Source organism: Staurois parvus, unplaced genomic scaffold (assembly GCF_062004578.1).
Source record: "Staurois parvus isolate SC_StPar_1 unplaced genomic scaffold, SC_StPar_1.0 ptg000636l, whole genome shotgun sequence".
Taxonomy (NCBI): domain Eukaryota; kingdom Metazoa; phylum Chordata; class Amphibia; order Anura; family Ranidae; genus Staurois; species Staurois parvus.
In genome coordinates, this window is record NW_028318432.1 from 7,667,309 (window position 1) to 7,689,987 (window position 22,679).

Genomic DNA, 22,679 nt, shown 5'->3' on the forward strand with positions numbered 1-22,679 from the left:
ATTTTGTAGCGAGCCTATATATTCTGATAGACAGTTCACAGACCATCCTGAATGTATATCTTCATTGTGGATTTATTGTCTCTCCAATTACTGCTTGAGATATTCATATCTTTATCTCTTTTGGACTTGCCTCCTTCGGAGACAGCATCTGCCATTTAACTGTGTCTCATTTGCAAGTTATTCTTATTGGAACCTTTACTCTGGCCTTGATGTTTTCAGGGGTAATTTCCCTTGGGCCAGCAGGCACATCTAAGTGACACATATATATTCCATCTGTATCTCAAGATCTCTTTTTTCCAGCTGATACCTTTTTATACCCAATATTCAGGGAGATTTTTTCAATTTTGAGTATGTACACTTTCAAGTAAATGATTTGTGGGTCCTGAAGAAGCGGGGATAACAGCGAAACGCGTCAACTTACGTCACTGAACGCATTTTATTCAAAAAAACATGTTTGTACCTAGAGATGGATATTTTTATATGTCAATTCAATAAATTGTGTAATTTTATATATAAATTTGTGTATATAAGAAATGAGATTATCTATGAACCTTTGAGGTATATTCAAAGTCCCCTATCCCCAATACCCTATTTATATTTATCTGTTTTATGTGGGATGATATCTTGGGTACTTATCTTTAATTTATCATATAGACCACTCCCCGTGTCATATACTTGCATAAATCTGACAACCATGAAGTGCTTTGCTTTTGTTTGACCCTGAGACAAAAGATGTCTACACTATTTTGTGCATATACAATGTTCTGTCTTCAATACCTATTACTGTATTGTATTAGTATTGTGCATAACTCTGGGTTCATATTATCAATTGCCATGGTGTATACCAGGGGCAGACTGACCATTTAGAAACTTGGTCACTGCCCAAGGGCCCAGGGTCAGTAGGGGGCCCCATGAGATGATCCTGGTACCTTTTTCATAGGTTTTTTTGAGCTTGGGCAAGGACCCAGGGGCCCCATGATCCCCTATTGCCCGGGGGCCCCATGAGTTGTCAGTGCGCCCCTGGTGTATACACATCTGTTGCCTTCGGTGTACCTTTTTTAAGCTCAAAGTTTGGAAGGAACTAATAAAAAATACCAAACCATCCACAACTTTGTCTCAAGCTATATCACCAAATTATTCTCTTTGCTCCTCTCAAGGCCTCCTGCTCTCTAGCCCCTCATTAGCTCCTCCCATGCTCACTTCCAGAATATCTCCCATCCTCTGCAGTTCCTGAAAAGTCATCTTCCCAGGTGAGCCTGTTCCACCACCACCCCACCTCTAACTTCCCTAGTTACCTTCTCCCACGTTTACCTCCAGGACTTCTCCAGAGCCTCTCCCAACCTCTGAAACTTCTCTACTCCAATCTCTCTGATTATCTTCTACTCTGTCTGCCTTTAGACAGTTCCTGAAAACTCATCTCCTCAGGTAAGCCTATCCCACCACCACCTAAAAACTGAACTTTTACTTTATCCGACAATTCATCCATCACAACTGCTATCTCTTATATCACGACCCTCCCTTTTAGATTGTAAGCTCCCATGAACAGGGTCCTCCTAACTCCTTTGTATTGAATTATGTAGCTTTTCTATTGTCTTCCTATATTTTGTAAAGCACTACGCAAACTGTTGGCGCTTTCTAAATCCTGTATAATAATAATATATACAGGAATGGCACATTCTGCTGTGTGCTAACTTCAAAATGATGCCTGCATCCAAGGATACAAGGGTGCCAAATTCCTTGTTACCCTGCAGGCTGCATGGGGTGAATGAGAAACAGTGCTGCCTGCAGCGATCGGAGTCCGCCTCTCTCGCTGAACTCTGTATGTGTGTGTATGTGTGTGTGTGTGAGCTGCAGTATCAGGAGAGAGCAGAGATCACATGTTGGAGCGGAGATCACCGTCTGCTCAGTTCATTCCAGCACTATGCTCAGTCAGTCTGCCTGTGCTCTCCCCAGCCTGAGATCCAACTGAAATGTAAGGTGAGTCCATACATTGCTTTATATACATTGTCCCATCAATAGTACTCTGTTTTTGTTGTTTTTTGCCTGCGGCTGTTATTATGTAGCTGGGAATTCCAGGTATTTGTCCTGAGGTTCCTGCCTTTTATTTGTTGAAAAACAAAAATATATTCACGATTAGATTCAAAGCAACTCGGGAACGCTGCGAAAACCAGAGCTGCATTGACCCTCTCAGTAGAGAGATGGATATTGTTAGGATATATATGTGTGCTACCTGTATTCGCTAGCTATATCTGCATGATTTATTTTTGTTTGTGGTTTTGTGTATAATCTATTGGTCTGTTAATTATTATTTTTTTTCTTCTTTCTGTTGGATTAATATTCAAGATCATCTATCAAGATCCTTCCATAGTTTCGAACTGACCCTGGTTTGTAGGACAGTCCCTCTTTTAGATCATATCCCTCCATTCATCTGTCCTACATAACTGCCCCTTGTTTTTGGTCTGCTGTATAGACCAGTATAATCTGTAATTGACTGTGTTGCATAACACCAGCATAAATGACAAGTAATGATGTTGGTTATGGCAACCGGTTCAGAGTTTGTAGCTTATTCCACAGACATTGTGGAATTCACTTGGTATGGGAAGAGCAGCTATTTTTGAAAGCACTTTTTTTTTTTCACCAAGGATGACCATGGTAGACATAATAGAACTCTGTAGATCAGCCTTTCTCGATCTGTATACCCATGAGGAACCCTTGAAATAATTTTCAGGTTCTCAGGGAACCGCTGCTAAAAAAGATTATACCTAAAGCTTGTGGTACATTAGCATAAACAATAAGTTGAAGAAAGTTTTATATAAAAAAATAAATAATGTGATGTACCTAGCATACTTGACATCCACGTCAGATCATTTTTTAACAAGACTATTACAGTTTTATTCTTGAAATTAATAAAAACTGCTGAAAACAAAGGTAGATAGTAAAACTTGTGGTGCCTTCTAGTATTAGTGCTCAATGTAGAAATGACCCCTCTGGATGGGTGGTTTGTAGAAAATTTCCCCCTTATGTTGGTGGTCAGTGTAGACATTCTCCCCTTGTATTGGTGGCCATTGTAGACATGCTTCCCTTGTATGGTCAGGGTAGATGTGCTCCCATTGAATTGGTGGTCAGTGTAGACGTACTTCTTTTGTATTGGTGGTCAGCATAGACATGCTTCTCTTGTATTCGTGGTCAGTGTAGATGTGCTTCCATTGTATTGATGGTCAGTGTAGACATGCTCCCCTTGTGCTGGTGCTCACTGTATACATATTCTCTATTTATTGGTGGTTAGGGTAGGTGTGATCCCACTGTACTGGTGGTCAGGGTAGACCTGGTGCCCTTGTATTTGTGGTCAGTGTAGATGTGCTTCCCGTATTGGTGTTCAGCGTAGACATGCTCCTCTTGTATTGGTGGTCAATATATATGTGCTTTCCTTCTGTTGGTGGTCAGTGTAGATGTGATGCTCTTGTGCTGGTGCTCAGTGTATACATGTTCCCTTTTTATTGGTGGTCATGGTAGGTGTGGTTCCTTTTTATTGGTGGTCAGTGTAGACTTGTTCCCATTGTGTTGGTGGTCACTGTAGACATGCTCCTCTTGTATTGGTGGTCATGGTAGGTGTGGTTCAGTTGTATTGGTGGTCAGTGTAGACTTGTTCCCCCTGCATTGGTGGTCAGTGTTGTCATGCTTCCCTTGTATTGGTAGTCGGTGTAGGTGAAAGATCAATCCACCATTGTTTAAGGAACCCCTAGCAACCTTAGCAGAAACCCTGGTTAAGAAACACTGCTGTAGATGCACAAAAACTTGCCTTGGAGTTTTCTTGCTCCAATTGTCTTTTCTTTATCATTTAACAAAGTTTAACAAGGTCTGCCTGAAACATCTGGTGCTTAGGGTGTCCCTGTTTCCCATTTTTGAAAGTTAGGAGATAAGCATTTCTATCTTCAGTATTCTGTGAACTATTGAGGTATGTAGACCACCTTTTCAGGCAAGTGCTTTTTTTTCTATTGAAGGAAAGTATGGAGGCCACCTTTGGTAATGTGTTTCTGAAAATACTAGTTTCCTGGCTGTAATCCAGTGACTTCACTCCTCTCTTCAACACTGTAGAAAGTATTAAAATTCGAAGCTGTGACATCACTCAGACACCTCCGGTCAATGTTTCAAAATATTCAAGACAGAGGCAGCCAGGTTTCCATTTTCAGAGGGAGGTCACTTTTTTGCAGCCTCCTCTTACTTCTGGGATTCTTAAAAAATCTACTCTTGCAATGACCCACCCCCACAATGCAAATGCTTGCTAAGTCTGAGGCTTCATTCACCTTGGCTTTTCTGCTGAATAAGTGATCTGAGAAGTATAAACAACTTTTATGCCTCCCAGATCACTTATTCCTGTATTTAGCACGTATAGCTGTGTTTACATGCATTTAGTGGCTTTTAGAGTATCTAATCAGATCTTGGACACTCAAAATTCTAGTTTCTCCAAATACAGCTAGACTGCTTGCACCCAAGGCCTTGTTCACATGGGCAGTAAAGCCTATAATAACATGAATGGACCTTTTTTTTGCAGCATCTGTACTTTTTTACGTGTTGGATGCAGGCAGCCTATGGAAATCTATCTAATCTTAGGATACAGCAGCTGCACAGACAGCCGCTCATTCTAATGTGACAGGCAAGTAGGTGTAGATGAGTGGCCCCAAAGCCAGACAGTGTGCATTCTGGGCCTCTCACCTGCACTCTGCCTGTCACATTAGGCCCAGTGGCTGTATCCTATTAGAATTCCACAAGCTGCCTGCAGTCCAGACCTGGAACAAACAGATGCTGCATAAAATGGCCCAATTATGCTATAGGGGCATCATCACCTATGTGAATGAGGCCTAAATGCAGCTAAAATGACCACGGTAAATGCAGGTAAATGCACAGTGTGAATTGCACCACTACAAAATGATTACACATGTTTAGAAATGTCCTCCAAAATATATATTCTATGTAGATTTAACAATACAAGTATAAATGAGGCTTAAAGGTAGAGGAATATTGTGTAATACATACGTGATTACGTGCTCCAGCAGGCATAGGCATTCCCCTTTTCTCTCTGGCACTCTGGTTTGTGGGCAGGCCCTTGTGGTCCCCACATACAATGCAGGGCTATTGGTGCTGCCTTGTACTCTATGATACCATTGTGTGTCCTTGGCTTGGAATGCCTCAGATAAGAGGCTTTGGAGGACCTGTTGCACGGGTAAGGAATAAGTTAACTATTTCACATTATTCCTATGTCCTAGACTAAATGGTTAGCACTTCCACCTGGCAGTACTAGGGTCGCTGGTTCGATTCTTAACCCTGGCACCTCCTGCCTGGAGTTTGCATGTTCTCCCCGTGACTGCGTGGGTTTCCTCCGGGTACTCTGGTTTCCTCCCACACTCCAAAGACATGCTGGTAGGTTAATTGGCTCCTGTCTAAATTGGCCCTAGTATGTGTATATATGAATGTAAGTAAGTTAGGGACTTTAGGTTGTATGCCCCTTGAGGGTTAGGGACTGATGTGAATGTATAATATATATATAAAGCGTTGTGTAAATTGATGGCTCTATATAAGTACCTGAAATAAATAAATGAGTATTTTACCCTTGCAGTGCAGAGTGACACCACTGCATGGGAATGTTTTTTTTTTTTTTTTTTTTTTCTGCCTGCTGGAGTAAGTAATTTTATGATTAGACAGACATTTTCCAGCATTTTTGCGAGATTTAGCATCTACAAATATGTAAAGGGCGTCACTGTTTATTACTTTTTCACCTCCCAGTTGTCTTATCCTTTTCACTAAACGTTGAGTAGAAATAATGGCCGAAAGTGGAGTCTAGTCTATGCCGCCACTGACCACACATTGTTTGTTTACATCTTGGCCCTGGCAGTGGCAAACGTTTCCATGTGTACAGAGTAAATACGGTCAGACAGTGCAGACTTTTCTCGTGGTTTACACAGCTAAACAGAGCCATATAAATGGGCCCATAGCATATTATAGGGCTGTATTCGGATCCATTTAAAGTATGGATCTGAACACCACATGTTGTATGCCCATGTGCATGAGCCTTGATTCTACTTATCAGCTCTCTGGCTCTAAGGAATTCACACAATTTTCTTGTGTTGGCTGATGTCCACTCTGTGCTGGCTTCAGTGGATGGACCTTCGCAGTTTTACAATGCAAGGTAGGGTTTTCTTTCTTTCTTATTAAAGGACAAGCGTGGAAATAGAAAAAACAAAACAAACACACATACTGACTTCCGTGCTGCAGCTGTCCTCTGCTGGCTCTATGCCTGAGAACTGAGCGATCACATGACCACTGATCCTTCAGTGCTTGGTCCACTCTGAGCAGAGAGCGGTGACTGTCAGTTACCTCTCTTTACTCTGCCCCCCAGGAGAGGGGGTGGGAGTGACTGACTCAAGCCTTCAGCGGCATGCTGAGAGGCTGAGCCAACCACTGATCGGGTGTCTGGGTGGATCCTGACATTGTCAGGATTCATCCAGTGCCTGGACTGGCTCTGTGACATCAGTCAACAGTGGACTGATTCTAGGAGCACAAGTAAGAGCTCACCTGTGACATAGAAGTGTGGCCAAAAAAACTTCTCTTTTAAATGGTCACAAAGCTCAGCTGTGGTGCATACAAACTCACGGACAGATAGAGAGCTCCAGTGCTGTGCACAAAATTGCAGATATGCACCTAGACCACACCTGCTGCTTGCGTTCTAATGTGAACAGAAGACTTTGGGGAGATTCAGTAAAACCAGTCAACATAGAATCTGGTGCAGCTGTGCATAGTGACCAATCAGCTTCTAACTTCAGTTTATTCAATTAGGCTTTGGCAATAAAACCTGGAAGCTGATTGGTTGCTATCCACAGCTGTACCAGATTCTGTGTGCACCAGTTTTAGTAAATCCCCCCCACCATAGAAAACTATTGGTTTCTAGGCCTCAGCACAAGGGTGAAGCAATCATAGAATTACTGTACTGATAGAATATGCCAGGGCATGCTGAGACTCAGTAATGCATCATTATCTGAAGATGGCTTACATCTGTGCAAAAGTGTACCATGACATATCACAATATAATTTGTTACTAATAACTTGCGGCTTGTCTTCTGATTTGTACAACATCGCAGGATATCACTTTGGCTATAGTCAGTTCTTGATTGATGCTCAATGACACATTCAGGAGGATGTCTAGTACTGAATTAAAATAGCCCCAGACATGGATCATATTCTCCCCATGCTTCCTGGACATGACGGCCTTCATGTAACAAGGCAAAATGTCGAGACTAGTTATTGCAGCAACCAGTGATGCCTTTTCTCAGTTGTGACTTCCCCGCATTGATGGCAGGTGAAATTTGCTTTCTGTTGCTTATAGCACATCATTGATCTGTGTTTGTGAAGGTTACTGTGGATGTGGTATCAGCAGTAATATTGTTTTCACTCTTACTATGCTGTCCACCATCTCCCGGCAGTCTAGCTCTGCAAGATACTGAAACTAAAGCAGGCCATACATGGGTCGAATTCCCAACGATTTTTCGATCGAAAATCGAAAACATTGTTTGTTCTGTAATTCGATGGTGTCACCGATGATTTAGAAAATCGGTTGTTTTCCACAGGTTCTGTGGCTGATTAAGGTGGTAATTAATCTCTTGGCGCCGGCCACACGCAAACATGCGGCCTCCCGGTGTCTGGGTCTTGACGCTGAGCAGCCGTACATTTGCATGTGATTAAGAAAAACATATGTGCTGAGAACGCGCGCCTTGCGTGCTCCCAGCACACATGTCCAGTGCTCACGGAAAGGTCCCAATCTCCGATGACCCTAAAACCCCACCCCGCCTCCCGGCTTCTGAAACCCTTAAGGTTCGGGAGGCGTCGGCACTAAGGAGTTAAACTCACTTGGTACCTTATCTGCAATAAATTAGCCTCCGAAGCTATGTAATTAATATGTGTTCAGTTTTCAGGGATGAGGTGGCAACCTTAGGTACAGGCTGCTGGCAGTCTGTAAGGCCTCGTTTAGACTAGCAATTGGAGGAAGGCAAAAATGTGTGATTGAGCTGCGTTTTTTGCCAACTGCCCCCCCCTAAGCTGCAATAGGCAGCGGACAGGGATGTTTTCATGCCACGGCCGCAATTCTTCACTTCGCAGGTGCGGCAGAGTTGATGCGACAGGTTGTGGCACGATTTTAGGTAGAAATGGGGTTAAAACAGGCGGTAAGGAGGTATTGCATTGCTTCCCCACTGCCTGTCAGAGCCTCTGGAGTGCGATCCTAATGCAGATCAGGCTTCAGAGACAAGGGAGATTAAAGCCTGATACATGGTACTAGTTGTTGTTTTTTTTTTCGTTCAACCCAGCAGATCGCTGTGCTGTTGTGTTCTGACAGGGGGGACGCCCCCTCCCCGCTAGAGCACTCTGGTCAATGCACTCAGCCATTGGCTGAGAGTGCTGATCGGAAGTCAATTGGCAGAACATTTTTGGTCATGCCCCTCCGACAGAAGCTGGCTGTACACATGGCTGAATGTCAGCTGGTTCCTACTGAACCGGCTGATGCCGCCGACATTCGGCCCGTGTGTACTAGGCTTTAGACGCAAGTCTTAAAATGTTACTAAACCCAGGACCCTGCATTCAATCTATCTGGTCTCCCACATTACACACAACATGGAAATGCAATCATTTTAGTAAATATAAACTGTTAAATACCTTTTCTCATCAGTTAGAGCTTGTAGGAGGAGTTTTCTTTCTGCTCTAGGAGGATGTGAAACCTCTGACCCTCTGTCTGGACAGTGCTGATTGGCCCTGTGCTGATCACATGGCCAAAAAAAAAAAACCTCTCTAGCAATACACACCAAACTGAGCATGTCCATGTGACTACGGATTCAGTCTGTATCAGGTGGTCATTTCAACAAGAGGAGGAGCAGAGAAGAAAGGATAAAACAACCTTTTTACACAATGCAGAGGATTAACCCCTTAGGTTCCACAGTGAGTATAACAAACATACTTTACTGCATATACAGACTGATTTTACTGTTGTGGGTTTAGTAACACTTTTTAGTCTCTCCTAAAAGTGTGTGAGAAGCGGACGGCTGATGCGGCTACAAAAGTGGAAATACACTTTAATAACTTCTTCAATTCTCTGTTTTGTGAACTAGGCATCCGTCAACAGGGGGTTAATCCCATGCTAAGAAGAGATTTAAATTGGCTCCTGTAGTTAAGCCCCCGGAGTTAATTTGTGTTGATTTCTGATATTGGTGTGGAATGTAAAGGCGACCAATCTGCAGCATTCGGAGAGTTGACTCCAGTACAGCATACAGCTGACAAAATACCTCTGTGAGCTTGAACACGACATTCCAGGATCCCGCAGCACAAAGAGGCCATTCATTCCGCCTGTTAAAATACTCCAACCTGAAGGTTATGTTTTTTCTAACAACTTGTGTTAATCACAAGGTACAGCTTACTTCCTATGGTATAGGGAATATAGGATGAAAAAAGCCACAGGAAGGTAAAATGGGTTTATGTGTAATAAAGGAGAGTCATGCAGGGGCTGCTGTCATCTGAAATGCTGTTTACCTGGCAAACATGCTAGTCCATTGGCTTAGATACATTGGGGGTTGATTTATTAAAGGCAAATAGACTGTGCACTTTGCTTAGAGCCTACATTTACTAAGCTTTGCCTAGACCTTAGTAAATGAGGTGAAGTTTCACTTTGTAAAAAACAGCCAATCACATACAAGGAAAATAGAAATCAGCAATTTTGCTTGCATTTGATTGGATGTTGGAAGTTGGCAGAGCTTTGCTTTATTTACTAAGCTATAGACCAGTGGTTCTCAACCTTCCTAATGCCGCGACCCATTAATACAGTTCCTCATGTTGTGGTGACCCCCAACCATAAAATTATTTTGGTTGCTACTGCATAACTGTAATTTTGCTACTATTATGAATCGTAATGTAAATATCTGATATGCAGGATGTATTTTCATTGTTACAAATTGAACATATTTTTTTTTGCAGTAGTTGATGATTTTACAGTACGTGATTTTACATTTACCCAGTAATTATAATTCATGAAGTGTTGTTTTACCTCCAATACTGCTGCTTTAACAGAGTAGCTGCTTTCAACACAGCAGCTGTTTTCTACACAGTAGCTGCTCTTTACATATGTGTGACTGGTCCACATAAGTACATTATGGTGCCAACCCTGTCACATACACCTGTATTTGTACTGGGTGTATGTGTTGGGGTTGGCGCGATGATGTCATCACACCGGGTACTCATATGTGGGCGTATCTGCATGTGGGCGGACCCGCCTGGAGACGGATAGAGGAGCGGTGTCTCAGTTCCTAAGACCATCGGAAATATGTGTTTTCCAATGGTCTTAGGCGACCCCTGTGAAGGGGTCGTTCGACCCCCAAAGGGGTCGCGACCCACAGGTTGAGAACCGCTGCTATAGAGCAATTGCACTTGCAGTCTTTGCCTTTAGTAAATCTCCCCCATTGAGTCACTGATACAAACAAGCATGAAGAGCAAGCTTTCTTAACCACTTTTCGTCCAGCCCATGTCGATAAACGGCCGGACGGGAGCACTGCCGATGCGGGAGGACATTTTTGAACGTCCCCCCGCATCCATTGCCTACGCGCGCTCCCTGGGAGCGCTCAGCACTGTGATCGGTGTCTGCTGTGTCCGGAGGATACAGCAGAACACCGACCGCTGTATGGGACCTCTGTGTGAGGTCCCGATCATGTGATCACTGATTGGCAAATCAGTGATCACATGAATAGTTGTAAACAAGATGTCACTTCTGACATCATTGCTTACTACTTGTGAAATCTGTGAATAATCACAGAGGTCACATGGTACAGGGCTATTCACAACATCCTTGTACCACGTGACTATTTCTCAATGGCTGCAGGAATGCAGCCAGAGAGAAGGAGAAATTATTGCTTTTACAGTTTTTATGGGTGTAAAAGCAATCAGTGTAAAAAAAGAAAAAAAACCCCACAAGCAGTACAGTGTCACAATGGTGACACTGTACTGCCAAGGTGACAATATTAAAAAAAAAAAAAAAAACATAAATGATACTATAAAAAAAATAAAATAAAAATGTAAAAAAAGTTTTTTAAAAATTATAATTTTTTTTTTTTACTAAAAAGATAGATGAAAACATTTTGGTAAAGATTTATGAAGAAAGATTATTTATTTGCAAAAGTTTATAAGAAAAACACTTTTTTTTTAATTTTTTTTTACTTTTTCATTTATATAGCAAAAAAATAAAAATCCCAGTGGTGAATAAATACCACCAAAATAAAGTTTTATCTCTCTAAAAAATGCTAAAAAATTCATATGGGTACAGTGTTGCATGGTCAGTGTTGCATAGTGCAATTGTCATTCAAAGTGTGTTAGCACTGAAAGCTGAAAATTGGCCTGGACAGGAAGGGGGTGAAAGTGGAACTCAACTCACTAAAATGTTCTTATTTTGTCCCTCACTCTCCCTCCTACACAAATACTAAGGAAATGTATTAAAATATGTACCTTTTATGTTTGTTTTAGTTCTGCAGGGCAGCACTTTCTGGTTTCTCACCTAGACCGGTCTTGGGATTTCTACCTCACAGCTATCCCAAGAGACAGTGCGGTTGATTTATTAAAGGCAAATAGACTGTGCCCTTTGCAAGTACAAATTCTCCAGAGCTTAGTAAATAAGAGGAAGCTCTGCAGACTTCCATCATGCAAGCAAAAATGCTATTTTTTTCCTTGCATGGGATTGGGTATTCTTTGCAAAGTGAAGTTTCACCTCATTTACTAAGCTCTGGAGCAACTGCACTTGCAAAGCGAACCGTCTTTTTGCCTTTAGTAAATAAACCCCACTGTGTTACTCCACTTCAACTATGCAGAACATCTGCGCACACCTACATATGCCATCAGGCACTATAGTGCTCATCTATTAGACGTTGACAGCACTTGTGCGCATGCTTGGGAGCCATCCATATGGGCGCAGATGTACTTCTGGTCTCTGGCAGCTCCAAAATACCTGGAAGAGACCGGTGGCGCATCTGCAAAGTGCCATTTTTTGAAAATGGTTGCATGAAAGAGGGGCAGTTCATCTAAGCGTGGGTAAGTTCCACTTTAGCGTATGTACTCTCCAGCGCCTCAGGATATGCACAGCCAAAAGGGAAGCTAAGGGTACCAGGACAGCAACAACCAAAAGGAAATGTTCCAGGGGTGCAGCCCTCCTCAGACGGGGAAATCAGCCACTGGATAGAGAGAAAACAGGTGGCGCACACACCTAGTGCATTATCCAAGGTTTATTGTAGGAATTAAATCATAAAAACATACTCACAGACAAAGCATGTATCTAAAAATCATAGAAAAATGACAATGGCCACAACGGCGGGCAAGGTGTTCTCACTGTCAGTGCGGTCAAATGTCTGACGCGTTTCGGGGACGAATCCCTTTCCTCAGAGCTGATGACCAACCTCTGATGCTGATGCACGATGAATGGAAAGTAAAGTAAGAGCCTCGCTGTTGATGCCTCGCTGTTGATGCCTCAACAGCGAGGCTCTTACTTTACTTTCCATTCATCGTGCATCAGCATCAGAGGTTGGTCATCAGCTCTGAGGAAAGGGATTCGTCCCCGAAACGCGTCAGCCATTTGACCGCACTGACAGTGAGAACACCTTGCCCGCCGTTGTGGCCATTGTCATTTTTCTATGCTTTTTAGATACATGCTTCGTCTGTGAGTATGTTTTTATGATTTAATTCCTACAATAAACCTTGGATAATGCACTAGGTGTGTGCACCACCTGTTTTCTCTCTATCTAGTAAGTTCCACTTTAAGCTGACCATACATGGCTCAAATTCGGGTTCCTGATGAATGGACTGAAATTCAAGCCAAGGGTGGCCCAAGGAGTCCGGTGGAAAATTGTCAGCTACACAGAGAGTACAGCCAATCAGATGCAGTATTTAGAAAGCTGAATACAATAGCTGGCAGAGCAGATTTATTTATTTATTTCAGGTACTTATATAGCGCTGTCAATTTACACAACGCTTTACATATATATATATATATAATACATTCACATCAGTCCCTAACCCTCAAGGAGTGTACAATCTAAGGTCCCTAACTCACATTCATACATACACATACTAGGGCCAATTTAGACAGGAGCCAATTAACCTACCAGCATGTCTTTGGAGTGTGGGAGGAAACTGTAGTACCCGGAGGAACATGCAAACTCCAGGCAGGTGATGCCATGGTTGGGATTCAAACCAACAACCCTAGTACTGCCAGGCAGAAGTGCTAACCATCAAGCCACTCTGCTGTCCAGATCTTGCACCCCTGCAGTTTAATGTGGATGGGGGAACTGATTGATTTTTCTCATTCAGTCCAAAATCTAATGCCTAGTACACACAATAAGAATATCTGCCGGAAAAAAAACATTTTCATACTATAATCTGATCATTCGTACACAGCTTTTGAAAATCAGTCACAACAATCCATGTGATCCGAAGGGACAAGCATGACATTTTTTCTCATATATAACTGAACTAATAATTTTCGTTTAAGCAGTACTGTATTTGTCCATAGAAAAAAATCAAGTGACCAAGATCACACATGCTCCAAAATGAATACATTACAATACAATATATTACATCATCACGGGAAGTCGGTAATTTTCATAACTCTAGTTTTAGATATGAGACTAGCGTGCAAAAAAAATGGACGATCATTCGTCTGATATTCGCCTGATATTCTCATTGTGTGTACCATGCTTATAAGAGAAGTATGGATTTTTTTTTCATTTACACTTAACTAGGTGGCTGCAGCATCTGTCCCCTGCCGGCTATAAGTGTGAAAACTCAGTGATCACATGACCGCTGATCGCTGAGTTCTCACACTGTCAGTCACCGCTGTCTGCTCTGCCCCCCCTCCGCGCTCACGGGAGTGCTGGGCTGTTGGGAGGGAGGGATCGGCTGGCTCAGGCTCTCAGCAGATCATGGATTTTTTTAAAAATCATACTTACCTAGGTGGATGCAACAGCTCTAAGCGTGAGAACTCAGTGATCACGTGATTTCTGAGTTCTGATAGCTGCTCTGAGCAGAGAGCGGTGACTGGCAGACAGACCGCTGTCTGCTTGACCGACCGCTAACCCCCCCCCCCCCACCCACGCGCGCTCACTGGAGCACTGCACTGTGGAGGAGTGGATCGCTAAGAGATTGAGCAAGGTGCCACTCCAGACGCTGGGGTGTATCCTGACTTTAAAGTCGGGATCTTTCCCCACGCTAGATCGGCTGAGTGATGTCAGCCAACAAGGGGCTTCAGCCTGCTGTCAGCTGAAAACAGGTCACAGGAATGCAGAACGAACTGCACTCCTGTAATCCACAGGAAAAGTACAACCAAAAGCGCTTCTCCTTTTTGTATGGCTAGCCTTACTTTATGCTCACTTGCTACATACAGCTTCCTGGACAATGTCAGCATGAAGAAATGCACAGCCAGGTAACTAGTATTTTCAGAAGGTCAGCAATGGCAGCCTGAATATTTAAATCGGCACAGATCCCAATAATAGTCTCTTTATGGACCGCGATGAAGGAGCATTAAACCTCAAAAAATTATAGTGTGATGTTTTTTGCTGATAATATGGAAAAGACGTAAACTTCATATACCCAACACCCTGACTATTACTTCTAGTGCCACCATGTCCGTGTGTTACCATAACAGAAACTCAGTGTGCACAGCAGAGTGCAAGGAGACCAGCATTCTACGCATGTTTGCATCGCCACCAGCATCCCTGACATGGCACCCCCAATAATAACCAGCAAAGTTGAACTTGCAGAAAGACAAGCATTCAATGCAGTGCAAGTCAACTGAGTTCATGTCAGAAGGAGTACCAGTATATCTTTTTTTTGTAAAGGATTTACAACTGTTCTAGCCCAAGGCATGTTTATTGACAGGTATATAGTGGTGCTACAGTAGAACGGAGGTCCCATGCGTTGCTGGTGGTGTGGGGGTGGGGAGGGAGACGAGCAATTTTCTTTCATGCCTAGTGCAGTCACACCCATAGAACGCAAATGTATGATCGCCTAACAATCTTTCAGGCCTGGTGGCTGCGGGCTAGTTGGCTCTTGTCAAAAATGCTCAACAAGTTCACCTTTCAAAGTTAGTAAGTGTGAACCCTAAGAAGTGCTGAGGTTGCTTTAATTCAGCGAACACAACAAAGAAGACTTGTACTGTTATCTATTATATGCTGACAATATATCTAATACAATATGATACAATGTATCTATATACTTACAATGTATCTATATACTTACAATGTATCAAATACACAGCAGCAGTAAAGCCAGGTACACACTATCAGTTTTTATTTTTTCATTCAACCTAGCAAGCTGAACAAAAAAAAAACAGAGATCGCCATACTAACACAAGCGATGTTAAAACAACAATCTCCTTTGTCTTCTGACAGGGGAAATCCTCCAACCCCCGCCAAGCTAGAACACACTGATGGCTGAACACACCAATGGCTGCCAGCACTGATCGGATGTTGCTTTTCCAGTATGGCTGTCCGACAGAAGCTGGTCGTGAATCCGGCTTCTGTCGGATAGGCATGTAAACACTGGGCGAAAGTCAGACGGTTTCTGCTGAACCGGTCGATTTCGGACAATGTTTGCCCTGTGTGTACTCGACCTAGAGGAATACTGGTTTGCTCCTTCACACCATTTGCAGAAACCTACGGTGGAGTCCTGGCAGAGCCCTTTGGCACATCTGCGCATATACAGGATATTTCCCATATATGTGCAAAGACAGGGACGTTTTTGGACTTCTTTGCTACTTTTCTTTGCGCATGCACTGGGAAAACACATGCGTGCACAGATATACAGGGAAACCTGCACATGCGCAGGTGTGCCACCTGAATCCCTGTGGCACATTTGTGCAGGTGCAGAATCTGGAAGGGGCGCCCAGACATCATTTTTGCCAAGGCAAGATATGAGGAAGTGCTGATTTGCAACATAACAGATGTTTTAAAAAAAAAATCCAATTTTAAAGGGGGGTAGGGGAGAGGAGACAGGGCATAAGGTCATTACATTTAGGCCAGCCATACATTGATCAAAAATTGGCAGGTTAAGCAGGGACTGGCCAAAATTTGATCCATATATGGGCAGGGTAGATGTACAGAAGTTGTTCTACTGATTGACTTCTGTACAACCGTCCTGTTGGATTTTTGCTGCTAGATCAGCTCCGCTGGCTATAGCTGGCAGTGCTGATCAGTGTATTGTGATGGTGAGCACAGTGAGAGGATTCTCCCATCCACCTCCAATCTGTGGATGGGGGAATTGAGTAATTTTTTTGTTCAATCTGCTGGTTGATCAAAAAAAAAATGACTCATGCAAGAGCTGCTTTAGGTTGAAGGTCTGCTTTAATCCACTTATTTAGCAGTTTGAATGGAGTTTTGCTTTAAATATATAGCCTTGTCCACAAGTTCCTTACTACTCCCATGAGCCATAGACACCTCCATAAATTTAATTTTGTAGCATTAAAATCTCTGAGGGTAGCACTCTTACAGCAGGCAGAGCCAGGAATCTTGGACCTGCACACCATGATGGTGTTCCCAAATGATCAGGAGCTGTGGTGTGTTTGTGGTGGAGTTGTATGGTAAATCACAGCTAAAATGAGGATCCCTAGGCATATACACAGGAGCCCTGTGTGCATTTCATGGTTATAGTTTTGAGTGCACCTTTTTAAAGCAAATTCTTAGCACGATTTGCTTAACCAGTTCTACACGCAGAAGTTTGTGATGCAGATGCAGCACTTTTTTCAGAGCTTCTGGCAATACATCATTCTACAGGAGCATATTGGATTTTTTAATGTGCCTTGGCAAATTTGTATTGCATGAAAGGAGTCAAACAGTGTAATGATTGTCAACTCAATCTGCTCATTAATCATCTGAACACCAGAGGCTGATGACTTGTGGTTATTTTTATTTATTTCTGGAGGAGGCCAAGGGGACAGGAATTTGGCTTGTTAAAACCGGAAAAGCAACATTGACCTTAGGTAAATTCAATATGAAGGGCATACCCTACTGTCATACTGTCTGAAAGCAACAATTTACATTTTCATAAGGATCCATCCAAAAAGTAATATTTCATGCCAGGGATACTGATGGCTTGTTGCCAACTGGCTTCCTGTATCATTTGGCGACCTCAGCCGTGTAATCTCCACACTGAGCTTCCCGCTTTTCCTCCGCAATGACCCCAGAGTCTCACTTGTTCTGTTGCTTTCTCCAAAATGTAAAATTATTTTAAAAAAGAAACAGAATAAAAGTCAAGAAAAGAGCCCCAAGAGTCAAGAGTCAAGAAGGACACATTGGGGGGGGGGGAATAAAGAAGGTATTTGCAACACATTTCTGGTGGTGTGGAGTCGGAAGCCTTGCTTCACATTCATGAAAACCCTGCATCATTTTAATTGCTAGTACCAATGCATGCGACAAATTCAAGTATTTCTTCTTTAGAACACTTTTACTGTGCATCATCCAATCATGTGCAGTAAAAGTTATTTGCTTGCACATGATTGGATGATGCTTGTCAACAGAGCTTCTGCTCATTTACTAAGCTCTGGAGCAACTGCACTTTGCAAAGTGCACAGTCTATCTGCCTTTGGTAAATTAACCCCTTTGTGTTTGGGTTCCTTTGGAACTGATATTTGATACATTTCCATTACTCTCCCAAAGTTCTCCAAATAGCCTCTCTGCTGGTAAAACTCTTCCCCTTCGCAGAAAAGATTCTTGCGAAGGTTCAGAACTTGTTTGCACTCTGAAAAGTGATCCACAGAGGACTGTTTTTCAGGAGGAAGTTGACAGATATCTAGGAGATGATGTGTTTCACTGCTGATATATATAATCCTAAAAGATCATAGCACAATAGTGCAACTACATGCGGTTGCATGGCTGTTGCATCATGGCCCCATGCACTTGAACAAGTCATGTTTGGTGGCAGTAAATGGCATAGGGTATAATTTTTGCTATGGCCACAAAGCATCCTTGTACTGTATACCATCCCATCTAGCTGCTGTTTTATGTTAAAGTGGAATTAAAGTCAGCGACACAGTCATGGCCAAAAATATTGCCACCCCTGCATTTCTGTCAGTTAATGCGCCACTTCTCCCAGAAAATTGTTGCAATTACAAATGTTTTGGCATTCTCATGTTTATTTCTTTTGTTTGTATTGGTATGACACAAAAAAGTGAAGAAACAAAAAGCCAAATCTGACACATTCCACACAAAATCTTAAAAATGGACTGGACAAAATAATTGCATTCCAAGTTTCTAATGCTCCTGTAATTTGTAATTAAACTCCTCTCAATCAATTATTATTGTCAAGAAGTTTACAGCCCAAGGCACTGTAGCTAATCTCCCTGGATGTGGTTGAAAGAGAAAAATTGATCAAAGATTACAACGAAGGATTGTTCGAATGGTGGCTAAAGAACTCTCAACTTTCAGAAAAATTCAAGCTGACCTTCAGGCACAGGGTACAACTGTGTCAGCTTGCACTATACGTCACCATCTGAATGAAAAGGGACGCTATGGTAGGAGACCCAGGAAGACTCCACTGCTGACACAGAAATATTAAAAAAGCCAGTTTGGAGTTTGCCAAATCCTACCTGAGGAAGTAGAAATCCTTTTGGGAGAATGTGCTGTGGACAGACGAAACAACATTACAGCTTTTTGGTAAAGCCCATCATTCTACTGTTTTCAGAAAAAGTGAGGAGGCCATTAAAGAAAATAATCCAGTCAAACATGGTGGAGGTTCACTGATGTTTTGTGGTTGCTTCGCTGCTTCAGGTATTGGATGTCTTGACCGTGTGCATGGCATTATGAAATCTAAAGACTACTAAAGAATTCTGGGGTGCAGTGTAGGGCCCAGTGTCAGCAAGTTCGGTCTCCATCAGAGGTCATGGGTCTTGCAGCAGGACAATGACCCAAAGGTACACATCAAAAAGCACCCAGAAATGGTTTCAGAAAAAGTGCTGGAGAGTACTGAATTGGCCTGCAATGAATCCAGATCTTAATCCCATAGATCATCTATGGAGAGTTCTCAAAACAGCAGTAGGGAAAAGGAACCCTTCCAATTTGAGAGACCTGGAGCAGTTGGAGAAAGAAGAGTGATCCAGAATTCCAGTAGAGAGGTATAAGAAACTCATGGATGGTTACAGGAAGCAATTGATTTCAGTTATTTTTTCCAAGGGGTGTGCTACCAAATATTACATCGAGGGTGCAAATAATTTTGTCCAGTCCATTGTGGGGGGTTTTGCATGGAATGTGTCAGATTTGGCTTTTTGTTTCTCCGCTTTTTTGTGTCGTACCAATACAAGCAAAAGAAATAAACGTGAGAATGCCTAAACATTTGTAATTGCAACAATTTTCTGAGCGAAGTGGTGTATTATCTGACAGAAATGCAGTTGTGCCAATATTTTTGGCCATAACTGTACCTCTCCTTTTAACAATTCAACGTCCCTTGCAAGTGTTGGCATCCTCTACTTGGCTTCTTCTGGGGGCTGTCTTCAATGGCCAGTGAAGATGATGTCACTCCTGCACATGTGCTGGAGATAAGTTATCCTGGCTCACAGGATCTGTACTGGAATGCAGCTCAGTGTACATTCCAAAGAAGACTGCAAGCAGGTAGGTAGGATTATTTTATCTGTAATAGCTTGTCTGCTCATTTTTTTAAACAAAAGTATCCCATAGAATTTCTTTCCTTCCACCACGGTGTGTTGATGGGGAAATCCCTCCCTCAGCGCTAATGAGTTCTGCCAGCGGGGAGCCTTCCCTGCCAGCAGAACACAATGATCACTTTCGGTGGCTACAGCTGCTGGCAGTGATCACTTGAAAAAAAATCCAACAGGTCAGTTGTACTTAAGTCGGCTGATGGATTGACTTCAGTAAAACCAGCCTGCCAAATCTTGTCCGGTCCTTATTGAACTGGTCAACGAACCATCAATGCCTGGCTTGAGACTGTAGTTTCACTTTAAGGAGGGCAGTTGGTAAAATCATGGAGCAACCACCTATATTTATCACCCCCAGCCACAAATGTAAATGAGGCCTTAGAGTTGCAACAGATTCCTATACATCCCACCGACACATACGTGAATCTGTCACAAGTCCCGACATTTGTTGCACTACTGCAAAGTAGACTTCTTAATGCGTATCTATGACACTTTCTATGAATTCCAGGAAACCACCAGCATCCCTCTGAAACCAAAATATCTGCTGAAGAGATACAAAGATGCAGAGAGTAGCCATAGCAGTTGACCACCTTGATTTCCCTTTATCGCCTGGACTTGCTTTTTGAACAGAACATCACTAGACAACCTCTCATTTGTTTCTATGGTTACTGCACTTTGCAAATTATTTTCTGGCATATTAAATAACGTCCTGGAAAGGATATAGTATACTGGTCCTAGTGATTGTACTATTAATGTGGAGGTGATAAAATATTTATCCGGCATGCAGAGAACTAAGACAGACTTTGGAACATATGCCCAGATCCATGGACCCGGGCCAGTATCCTTGTGTATAGAAATTATTTTACCATTCGCCAGAGATTAAGCAGAATGGGGCTTGGCCTCGGCACTACGTCTTAATTCTCATTCCTCGTTAATAGTTTCGTATGAAAGGCTCCAGCGATGATTTCAGTAGAGGAATAATTGCTGTCTAGTCCATGAGAAAAGCATTAGCCGCAGAAGTTTTTTGGCAGGCAAGTGTTAAACACATATGGTGTGGCTTGGAATAGAAACAGATGAATCGCCCAGCCACGGAGTCTCCAAGGTCCCAGCTATGGCTGCTGCTTAAATGTTTAAATCTAAATATAGAATTGGCGTATCTTTGTCAGAATGACAGCATTTTTAGCACGTAAACAGTAAGAAGTCAAATCTTCCAAATCCATCCGTCAATGTCCGCAGCACGCTCTGCTCCGCTTTTGTCACTTCATTGAGTTTGTGAGCGCCTTGATGGCAGTCGGGGTCGGAGTCGTGAACTGTGATAATCTTTTACAAAGTAGCGTCTAAGATCATTCCGGAACCGCAGTCATTTCAGGACTGTCTTAATGCTAAAGAATGTATTGAAATAGTTCTCAGAGAATCTAAATACTCCATCAGCAGCACTGTGTAATATTATAATATATCCGTCCGATTTTCTATCTGTTTAAAAACGTTGTGGCTGCAGAATCTGCTAATTTTAGTCAGAAAAAAGTCCATGTTAGGCTTCATCACACCTACAGGTGCTTCCACGCGCAGACGCATTTCCATGTGTTTTTGGCACGTAGGGCACCCCATTAATTTAATTGGGCTGCCCTACGTGTGAGAAGCATGGAAAAGACACCTGACTCTTTTCTGAAAACGCACCAAACCACATGGTCGCATGAAAACGTGCCCAATTGCAGATACATGGGGGTGCCATTAACAATAATAGCCCTGTGCATCTGCTTAAAGCCAGCACGTTTCTCTGTATGTCGGGAACGCATGCAATGTTGCAAGCATTCCTGACACACATAGAACTGAACCTAATCGTAATCTTGACCTGCACTCAGATGTTAAGAGCTCATGCATATGGGTGTCTGGACCTGTACAGTGTAAAATTTGGGTGTATCCCCCCACCTAGGAGCCACAGATGCTGCATGTGGACTTTATACAGTTATACGGCTGTAGTTGCATGTACACATGCAAGGATATGGATGTACAACCCTGGACTTGGGCTATCTGTGTCTAGGGGCATATGTCCTTATGCATGCACATGTTTACCAAGTACTGGCGTATACCTATGTAAGGCTTCATACAGCTATTGCTTTCTATGGGCAGCTATACTCAGCACCTGTGGCTCCCAGGTGGGGAAATACGCCCAAATGTTATCTTATACATCCAAAGGAGCCTAAGTGCATGAGATCTAAAGCTGACTTCTAGGCTGGTATGAAAGACCCCAATAAATGAAGCTCTGTAATTCATAAATTGTAAAAGTATTTTTTTTTTCAATATGAGCATTGTAAGCTCTGCGGATTGAACTGGTATCAAGCAGAAAAATAACATAAAAGAAAATTGGGATGCCCCACAAGGATATATTCCCAAAATAGGGAAAATCTCAAATATTACTAATGATTGGCCGGCTCACCAAATCCTACGGTGGTGTCCTCAGGACCAAAAAGGCATGCAGTAAAAAAGGGGGGAAACCTGGGGGGAGGGGGGGGGGTGACCTACTGGAGCAGAAGTCCTAATGAGAACAGGCAGTGGCTAGAAAAATAGTGTTTATTAACAAAATTAAACACAATTGAAAAAACAGGCGACCTTCACTTAACACAGAGACAAAATTAAATGAATAAGCCCACGTGACCCGGTGGGTGAAACGTGTTGACGTCACAGCCTAGTGACGCCCACGCTCCCCCTCAACCCCCCCTGGTTTCCCCCCTTTTTTTACTGCTTGAATTGGTATCAGCCCCTTGTGTGTTAGAGCTCAGACCGGGAGATGGAGAAGCAGCATAAGAAACCAGTCAGTTGAGCTACCCATGAACATGCTGAGTGAAGGAGAAAGCCGAGTGACAGATAAATTCATCAGTCTGCTCCTTCTCCTTTCACTGTCCACTCACTGGCTGGGGAAGTGGTAAGATCTGTCAGATAGGGCTTTGCTATGTGAATCTCAGGACCAATG

General features: G+C 42.8%; 1 protein-coding gene across 14 annotated transcripts in view; it reads left to right on the plus strand.

Moving 5' to 3' along the window:
- The window catches only part of KIAA1217 (KIAA1217 ortholog), a 609,023-nt gene that overhangs the window by 497,799 nt on the left and 88,545 nt on the right, over positions 1 to 22,679 (plus strand). The window contains exon 1 of one of the 14 annotated variants that reach the window (XM_089693770.1): positions 1,844 to 1,977. The exons of 12 other annotated variants lie outside the window; for them this stretch is intronic. The gene's annotated coding sequence lies outside the window, so the exon portion shown is untranslated. Of the gene's footprint in view, positions 1 to 1,843; positions 1,978 to 22,679 lie in introns of those variants that run through there. One more of the 14 variants, XM_089693771.1, reaches the window with a different exon arrangement.